The sequence below is a fragment of the Corticium candelabrum genome, chromosome 8 (assembly GCF_963422355.1).
Source record: "Corticium candelabrum chromosome 8, ooCorCand1.1, whole genome shotgun sequence".
Lineage (NCBI taxonomy): Eukaryota > Metazoa > Porifera > Homoscleromorpha > Homosclerophorida > Plakinidae > Corticium > Corticium candelabrum.
The window spans coordinates 3,523,971-3,534,127 of NC_085092.1; the positions used below are offsets into that span (position 1 = coordinate 3,523,971).

Genomic DNA, 10,157 nt, shown 5'->3' on the forward strand with positions numbered 1-10,157 from the left:
CTGGAGACAGTCACAGTCACAGCCGAGGACAGAAGAAAACTTTGGGCGTAAAACTATCTTTCCTTGTAATGATCATCAAGAACTTGAAGAAATACTTCACTTTTGAAGTGACAGTATATGATGCTTTCTTGCTGCTTTGTTTCATCAGTTTTTAATGAAATGGTTGTGTTGGTAGGTGCTGGATGATAAAGGAGTTAGACGACGCTTTAGAGCTTCCAATTATTAGTCGACAACAAGAGTGAAACCATTCATATGTACAATGCCTGTGAGACTTGATGAGGGATGGAACCTAATTCAGGTATTGCAAGTAGCATTGCTTATATTACTACTGTGTTTAGTGCAGAGAGAAATGTAAACTTTATGTACAGTACTTTTCTGTGGATTTTATATTTCAGTATTACATACTGTACTGTACTGAGGTATGCATTTATACACATTTATAGACATTTCAGTATTGTAAGACTACAAGACTTAAAGATGAATTTTTCTGGAATGTTTAATTTTTGCAGGTGATTAGCACCTGTTAAATTGATGTTCACATTGTCTTCAATTTTGTATATAATAGTGGCATGTAGGTGTTGTGGTGTATTGAGACTAATTAGTAGGAGGAGTTATTAATATGGATTGAGTTACTACTAAAGACTTGCATTGGAATTGAAATCTTTTGTTGTAGTAAATACACATCAAGGATTGTACCAGTATACAAGACTACCTTTTGGAGTGGCTAGCGCCCCAGCAGTGTTTCAGCACATTATGGAACGTGTGTTGCAAGGAATTCCTAGAGTCATTTGTTATCTGGACGACATCCTCAACACAGGGAAGGATGATCAAGAGCGTTTGACTATATAATTTAGAAGCAGTTCTAAAGCAATTGTGAGAATTGGTCTGAGATTGAAACGAAACAAGTGCCAGTGGATGCAGAGCAAAGTGGAATATTTGGGTTATTGCATACAAGCACAAGGACTCAGTACCGCCCCTCAGAAAATCCAAGGAATCAAGGAAGCACCAGTAACACATAATGTACAAGAACTGAAGTTGTTCTTGGGACTGGTAAACTACTATGGCTGTTTCTTGAAGAATCTTTCAATGACTTGTAGACCACTGAATTGACTACTAGGAAAGAGTCAACCATGGAAATGGAGCAAGTAGTGCAGGGAAGCCTTTCACAAGTTGAAGGAACAACTTGTTTCAGCTCAAGTATTAGTTCACTACAACAGTGAGCTACCGTTACGGCTAGCATGCGATGCTTCAGCATACAGAAATTGGAGCAGTTTTATCACATACTATACTTGTTGGAAGTGAACGTCCTATTGTTTATGGGTCAAGAACCTTGAGTAAAGCATAGCAACATTATAGCCAAATAGAGAAAGAAGCACGTGTCTAATTTTTGGTGTGAAAAAATTCACCAATTTCTCACCATTCACTATGGTTACAGACCACAAGCCCCTGACTACCATTTTTGGATCTAAGAAGGGAATACCGACTGTAACTGCAGCTAGATTGCAAAGATGGGCAATACTACTCATGGCATATCAATGCCAAATCGAGTTTTGATCCACAAACCAACACAGCAATGCAGATGGATTATCAACATTACCCTTGAACGAGAGTCACGCTGACGAGAAGAGTTCAGCTCAAGCTAGCAAGATCAATTTAATGCAACTGGACTCAATACCAATCACCAATGCTGATTTGAGACAAGCTATCAGAAAGGATCCATTATTGTCCAAAGCGTATAGGTACACTTTACATGGATGGCCAGCAAAAGTTGACGAAAAATTACAACCTTATTTTGCAAGGAGATTGGAGACCACCGTGGAAGATGAGTGCCTTTTATGGGGAATTCAAGTGATCATTCCACAGAAATTTCAAGATCAGTTACTCGAGGAATTACATATCAGTTATCTAGGAATAGTCAAAATGAAAGCACTATCACGGAGATGTATTTGGTAGCCTGGAATAGATAGAGCCATAGAAGAAGTTGCAAAGAGATTTAGTGCGTGTCAAAGATCGAGCAGAGACCCAGGAGTGGTTACTTTACATCCTTGGATGTGGCTGGATATCCCATTCCAAAGGATTCATGTGGATTTCGCAGGACCATTCCTAGAGAAGAATTTTTCCTTGTGGTGGACGCTTATTCGAAATGGATGGAAGTCATACCAATGTCTAGAACCACCACCGAGGCTACGATTCAAGCACTTCGAGGTTTTTTGCTAGATATGGAATCCCCGAAATCTTAGTGTCTGACAACGGACCACAATTTACATCAATTGAATTTAAAGAATTCTTAATAAGGATGGAAGTGAAGCATCTGAAGTCGGCACCCTATCACCCAAAGTTGAATGGTGCGGTAGAGAGGTGTGTCCAAACATTTAAAAGCACAATGAAGGACATGAGCAAAGAACCAGGAAAGGTCAAGGAGAAACTATCAACCTTTCTATTTCAGTATAGGAACACGTCCCACTCTACAACTGGAGCACCACCAACCGAGCTATTTCTGAGAAGGAGAGTACGTTCAAGGTTGAGAATGTTACAACCCACTTTAGCCAGCAAAATAAAAAGAAAACAACTTAGGCAGCAAGAACAAGCACCCCAAAGCAAAAACCAGGCGCTGTCGATTACCACATCCAAAGCAAAGAGGGAGTTGTACACAGACATGCTGATCAACTGAAAAGAGATGATAGACCTACGACCACTGGTCTATATATTTCAGTGGACTGCTCAGAAATGGACCAATCCTCACCTATCGAATCAGAAGATCGAGAGGATCCAACTCGCCAAGCCAGGGAGAAATCCAGCTCGAAATAGACGTCCTACCGAACGTTTAGATTTGTAGACATTGTTACAGGGAGTAGTAAACAATAAGGAAGGGAAGGTGTGGTGTATTGAGACTAATTAGTAGGATGAGTTATTAATATGGATTGAGTTACTACTAAAGACTTGCATTGGTTGTTAGAGATTAGAAGAGCTGTACAAGCCTAGTAGATCTAGTGCAAGGTGTGTCTGTGCGTATAGAGTTTATTGTTAGGAAATATAATACAAGTTCTGGACCCCGTGCACATACCTCTTGCTGATGTGTGTAAGACTCGATTCATTGCATCTGTACAAGTCTACTAATTCTGTTACATCTACTTGCAACACATCTACTTAATTAAGGGTGTCAGCACCTACCATAAAGTATGAGCTGGATGAAGCTTACTTGAGAAGTTGACATGCTAATATGGCTGCAATTGTCTAGTTGCATGCCAACTACTGGTAACTGAGTTGCAGTTTTGGAGCAGTTAGTTAGAGAGCTTCAAACTGTTGTAGGCAAATAGAATGTAAATGTTCTGTCGTCAGCAAGTGGTCTACAGGCAGTAAGGGAATTGAAATGTTCTTACAGACACGAAACTTCAGCACAAGATTTGACTGTAGCGTTTAATTAAGATTTTAAAGGTTTGAGACTTGACCAAAATTAAGTACAATATTGCAATATATTTTGCTTTAAAATATTAATTTGCAGTTGTCTTTCTAGTTTAACTTTTCTGGCTTTACACGGAGGGCATATCAGACAAACTACATTGAAACTCTTTGAGTCCAACTTCATGCCAACTGTCCTATTCATAGCGTATATCTTTCTCTGATCGTCTCTACTCTGAAGATGAACTGCCAGCAGAATTCAAGCTTTTTCTGCCGGTCTCTCAAGCAGCGGAGCAGAAGTGACATCAAGCAACTCTAGAGATTCTACATTCTATATCATAAACAATAGAGAGAAAAGAAAGATAACGTAGACCGTATTGTTGACAACAGTTTCTAATGTTGGGATCACTAAATAGAGAGGCTATGTGGCTTTTTCTGGAGCAACAGTCTCTGTTACTGGAAGTAGTTGTCCATGAGTGTGACACATTTGTGTAACAGAAGAATGACACACATTGATGCTTTCACAACAAATAATGACTCGTGTGCATTATGGATACAAAATTAATTAAAATAAATGTTTATTGAATGCTGATATGTAAAATATTTGTTTGCTTATTTAATTCTGCAAACAACACACGCATGCTACATTAATTAATTCCAACTACCTACATTTTAGTTCATTCCGACAAGAGGCATGCAGTGATACCAGCGCAGTATCTGTATCTTTATGGTTTATATTAGGATAGAATGTAGCATGATGCTCATTAATTAATAAGCTGATTATAATTAAATGCTATACATAACACGTAATTTGCGCATGCGCAAAGTCTGAAAACCGATTGTGCTTTACGCAGCGTTCGTATGGATACAGTGTCTTCCAGTGAAGCTCTTTTTGATGCCGTGTGTGCAAACGATGTCAAGAAAGCATCGGCGGCTCTCGAGAAAGGAGCAGATGTGAACGAAGTAGGAAAAGAGTGGTAAGAATTGATTGATGTGTAAATTTACAGATCTAGTTTGTAGACTAGAGAGATCGGGTTGGAAAATGAGGAAATGTATGAGAAAGTGACGATCATTTACGATGTTGAGGTGGCTTTGGTTGAAGTGCCGCCTCATTTTCTCTCCGTCGGTATTAGTGAATGAATCGTTTCGTCTCATGCGCTCCTACGTCGTTGTTTTGCTGTTTGTCGTTCTAATATGGTCACGCCCTTTACACGTGTCACGTGACCTACACTCAACTTACTCTAGTGTGTATTTCGTAGGGAGACTACGGTAGTGTGTATGGTCTTCCATCAGCGTTGCAAGTAGGATGTGCTGATTCATCAATTGACTTGGTGGATTTACTGCTACAATATCTAGTAAACGTCAACTCTCCATGAGGATGGGGTAAGAGTGCAAATTTTATTGCAGTTTTTTGTGTTTAAATAAATGAGTTTAGTTAGTAATGGCATCTCTTTTCTGTTGTTAAAATGAATAGAAATACTTTTGTAGGGTATCCATAGGCGCCTTGCATTACATTGTGAGTAACAACAACATGTTGCAAATGAGTTTTCTGACCATCTAGATTCTACGGAAATGCTGCGTCCTAGCTAGACAATATGTATTTGTTGAAACCCTGTCATGGAAGTAAACATGCAAACTTCCTAGGTAGTAATCTAGATTCCTAATATAGGTATGTAGGGCCAAGTAGGTATAGTTGTTGTCTCGTGATTGTGATTAATGTGCTTTTCAAACAGCATTATTTGATGTTTTGTATTGTTTGTTTTAGACTCGCACTAGGGTTATAGTAATATCTCTGTGGACATAGTGCATGACATTTGTCTTATTCATATTGTCTTTCTAACGTTCACTTTTATCACAAACTTGCTATGCTGATTGTGCATCGTGTATGTGCTGGATAAGCTGGTTAACTATTTATTGATTATATGTACTGTGTACTGTGTGATATATATTGTTATGTTTTATTGCACTAATAATACTGTCTATTATTGGGCAGGAAGGACAAATATCATTACAAGCTGCAGAAAAGCAGTTTCACTCACAAATTGATTTGTTCAAAGAAAATCATTTTTGAATTATTTCTTATTTGAAAGAATTGAATGAGAATGTATGAGCTGATTGTCACACAGTATAGGTTCTGTGTATTGATTAGTAGTTGTGTGTGCTATTAGAGTTCTGTTGCCGGTGGAAATTCAGCATCAAACATCACAGATAGTACAACTGCAGTTGCTGATGACATCATACCATAGATATTATTTATGAGGGTCATGTCAATGTTTCAGACACTCATTGATAAACTGATTGTATTATTAGCAACAGCACTGCTACTTACACATTTATATACCACTAGAGTTCTTCATTACATGTCAGCTGAAATTTATCTCATATTGTTTATTAATAATCACGTAATTAGCTGTCAAAGTTCACTCATTTTGTTGTCACAGAAGGCACAGCAGGGAATCTGACACAGCGGTTTCAAGTTTTCTAAGAAATCTGTCACAGCCTCAGAGAGCAAGTGCAGCCACTAAATCTGTCCCTAACCCTAAGCCAGATTTTCTGGAAGCCATAACCAATCTTCTAGGAAAGTTTGCTTAGCCGTGCCTGATTTATGTTAGCCAGGTTTCCTGAGAAAACAGGAGACAGTCGGTCAAAGATGAATCTCGTACTGAGTCAAGAGACGACGATCGTGTTGAAAGTGTGAGGGTTTGTGAGAGAAGGTCTACGTTTGATTTGTGAGGAGGTGGCAGTGAATGTTGTAGTGTCGGCTGCATGTGTCCATTGAATTCTTACGAATCACTCATTACTTAGTAAGGCTGCAGTGAACTGCGTGCCACATGCCTTGACTCAATATCAGAAGTGGATGCGTGTCAAGTCAATCTTTCTCAGCAGCACATCACCAGGTACAAAAGAGAGGGAGATCAGGCAGTGCAGAGAATCTTTGATATCAATGAGACCTGGCTGCGATGACGGATTTTATGCACCAGTACTGAAGACAGTCAACCAAATGGTGTCATTCTTGGTGACCACATTAAGAAACTTGTGCAACAGGAGAGCAAGAGGAATGTGATGACCCTGACAATTGTTGCATAGGATCGTGAAGGTGTTCTTGTCTACCACAAACTTTGATTAGATACTTTGGGCAACAAAGACTATTACCACATGTTCTTTATGCAAAAAGCTGCATGCAGCACTACTTAAATGATGAGACGTTGTGAGCACATGCATGCTGAGTCATTCCGTACAACAATGCCAGTTGTCACACTGGTATAGATAGTTACACAGCAAATGTTGTCTCCATCCTTCTGTAGTCATGCCCATACCTCACACAACCTATTCCCAGATTGAAGGTCCCCTGACTATGACTTGTTTGAAGAATTTTTCGTATGACTACAAGAGTCCAGCAGGTGACTCACCATGAAATATTTTTATATACTGCAATAATGTTAACGATCTCATTAGTAGTAAATATTTGTATACATTGAATTCAGTGATGTCGTACAAGTTTATCTCTAATTGACATAAGTTTTGTGTTTGTTGTTTGGTGACATTATAGCTGTTATGCAGTCTTTATTGTAGGTCAGTGTCTTCATCATTTTGTCTTTGCAGGTGCTATTGATCATCTCGGTTCAACTGTTAAGGCTGATTATGAAGTTGCTATGAAAAAGGGGAAGTTACAATAATGCAAGGGAACATTGACATGTTTGGTGAAGAAGCAGGCAAGACGACATTGGGAGATGCTTTTCTAGGTCAGCCATTTATAGAGAAGAGGGAAAGTACAGTAGGAGCAAATGTACAAGTGATGAGAACAGGAGGCGGTCCAAACACAAACTGGAAGGAACTGAAACCAAAAGAGAAAGAAGAGATCATTGATCAAGTTCTTGTCAGAGGCTTTCTTGCATCTGTTGAAAGCCGGCAACAAATTGAGTCAACAGAGGAGACAAAAATGACAAGCCAAGAACAGCAGAAACACCATGCAGCCAGCAGGTACGTAGTACTAACACGGGAGCTTTACCAACTGTCAGACAAGCAACTAGTAAAGAGGGCAACACGACAAAGTTAGGAAGCTACTACGCGATTTGTTGTTTCTAAAGAGTTAACCGAGGAGCAAGCAAAGTTAGCAGAGGAACTGCGTCGTGACAAGGCTGCATTGGAAAAAAGTGAACAGATGATGTTGATCACAGTGTGTGATTGCGGTGGTCAAGAGCAGTTTCTGATGACACACGCAGCATTGATGGCAGACAACAGTCAGCACAGTGCAACCACTTACATGATAGTGATGGATGGAACAAAGAGTCTTGCAGATCCCATACGTCAATGTTTGTTCCGACCAGAACAAGGAATCAAGCAGGTGGTCTTGCCACGTTTGGCCCTACGACGAGATGTCCGTTGTTGGCTTATTACGTGAATGCCATTAAGATGGCACATCCAGTAGTGGGCTGTGGTCCTTTTCTTGGTGAGGGCTTTATTGATCAAGCACCAGTTACATTCCCCATGTCGACAAGACAAAACAAAACAAAGGACATGGATCCAAAATTCTTAGATGAACAAGAAGAAATATTGCAAGACATTGTGCAGAAGAACGATTAAGTTTGCTGGTTGCATGATGTTGGCAGAGGAAAACCCGAATAAACTGACTTTTCGTGTTGACAACACACGATCAGGCACTGGCAGTCCACATCTGGTGCTATTGAAGGTGAAGGAGATATTTGTAGCAGTGGTGCGGTCACTGTGGAGTCAACGAGATGCTATTCCTTTGCCGTGGGAAGTTCTTGATAAATTGTTGGGCAGGGTGTCTCAACTGGATGACAACAAAGGCAAAATACCCGACATTGAAGAAGTGTGCGAGTTGGCTTGAAACTTCTGTGACATTATGACACGAAGAGAATGTTGATCGGCACTGCAATATTTATCAAGTTTGAGCACAATTGCATTTTATTCTGATGTGAGTGAGTTAAAAAAAGGTCTTTACTGATCGGCAGTGGCTATTCAATGTTCTCAATGTTTTTGTCACCATTCTCGATAAGAGCTATGTGCCGCTATGCTTCTGGACGTTCTGAAGAAATTGAAAGAAGAAGGAATGATGTCATGGTCATTGGCTCACTATCTGCTGCTGCAGAAAGGTGTCAAGGAAAGTCAGTTTGAGTCCATTTTGTATCTGCTGCATCTATTCGACGTCATCTGTCCTATGATCACACCATTGGAGATGCTGAAGGTTGGACAGTCATTCTTTGTTCCTTGCTTGCTGAAACAGAAATATGATATCAAGTTGGCATGGCAACAGCTGGCCGGCTCCACTCAATTTCCTCCCTTTTTCATATTTTGTCCTGATGGTTTGACACAACTGCCGAGCCGATCTTTTTTTGCTTGGTATCTTGTTGTGTCACTGAATATGCACATTCTTGTCCCAAACTGAAACGAGGTCATGCTGTCTTTCATGTGGATGATGATCTTGAGCTTTATCTGGAACTGGTTTACCATAAACTGACATTACATTATTGCTACAGTATGTTCTCCTCGTCAAGTTTTTTCTCTTGATGAGCTGAAACATCAATGTAGCATCATTCGTCAGTTTCTTATTCATCAGCTCAATGAGGCCAAGAAACGAGGATTGGATGGCTTCAAGTTCACTGTATGCGTTATTCTTCCCTCAAGTGAAGCTGAAGATGCCCAATCGATAGATAATGATTCTTTGGTGTGCATTGATAAATATCCATCTCAACGGGGTTTGATAAACCAGAGGAATGATTGTGTGTCATGAGAGCAATTTCCCACTTTTGATATCTGGTTTAGTGACTCAAGAGAAAGTTTAGGTAAATATGATTATTTGTGATATTGATGGTTAGTACATAATTGATGTTACCTTATAGATATTGAAACTGGAAGTGATAGACAACAACAAGATGAACGAACAACGAGTGAGTTTAGTTGTCTTCCTGTTGGTGTTTTACTGTATACATTGACAGTTGAGTAGTAGCATGTAGTGAATATGAGGATTGTCTACTGTGGCTATGAATCATATAATGTCTGAAATGGTGTAATTAATTGAAACATCTCTTGTTCTAGTTCAGAAAGTGAATCTGCTCATTCAAGTGTGTTGACATCCAGAGTGTGTCAACAGTCACAACTGTCTAATCTTGATGACATGTTGAGTCTTAAGCTGTTAGTGAAAGTTGCTCGTGAAGTATCTCACAGATGGCAAGAATTCGGGACCGTCTTTCAGCATATATGTTTCCTGCAAAGAGAATGACGTTATCACTGATAAATACACAGAACCATTTTTTGTGTGCTCAAGCCATGTTAGAAGAATGGAGAGAGGCAATGGACAGAGAAGCTACTTGTGACTTGGTTGTTCAAACACTCTTGGAGATGGTTTTGAGGAAGGAGGCATGTAATATATTTGGGTATGATGTAGTAGAACTTATTTATGCAAACAAATCATCTGTCACGTGACTTTAATCTAGTGACTGGAAATCAGTTTCGACCTTTGTGTAATAGTTTTAGATTTATTTGTAAATGCGCTGTAAATAGTATAGCAATGTGGTGTCAATCGAATTGAACAAAAATATTTGTAAACAATAGTTTATCGAGATTCTGTCAACATGATTCTGCAATTGTTTAGTCCGTTTTCTGCATCAAATCATGGAAAATGATTGAGACAGCACAGAAATTGCGTGCAATCTAAGACAGTATAATGTTAGCGAGTCTTATTTGCGCTATCACACAACCTATTGCGTATTAATTATTAATTAATTAATTAAAAT

General features: G+C 39.3%; 1 long non-coding RNA gene and 1 pseudogene across 1 annotated transcript; both read left to right on the plus strand.

The window, feature by feature from the left end:
- LOC134182860 (cilia- and flagella-associated protein 20-like) overlaps positions 1-3,702 on the plus strand; it is a 3,949-nt pseudogene extending 247 nt beyond the window's left edge.
- A 576-nt stretch (positions 3,703-4,278) lies between these two features.
- On the plus strand, positions 4,279-10,027 carry LOC134183386 (uncharacterized). Its single transcript, XR_009970494.1, has 5 exons — positions 4,279-4,376; positions 4,659-4,782; positions 7,003-9,206; positions 9,264-9,311; positions 9,460-10,027. It is a non-coding gene; the product is annotated as an uncharacterized LOC134183386 (long non-coding RNA).
- Positions 10,028-10,157: the final 130 nt, after the last annotated feature.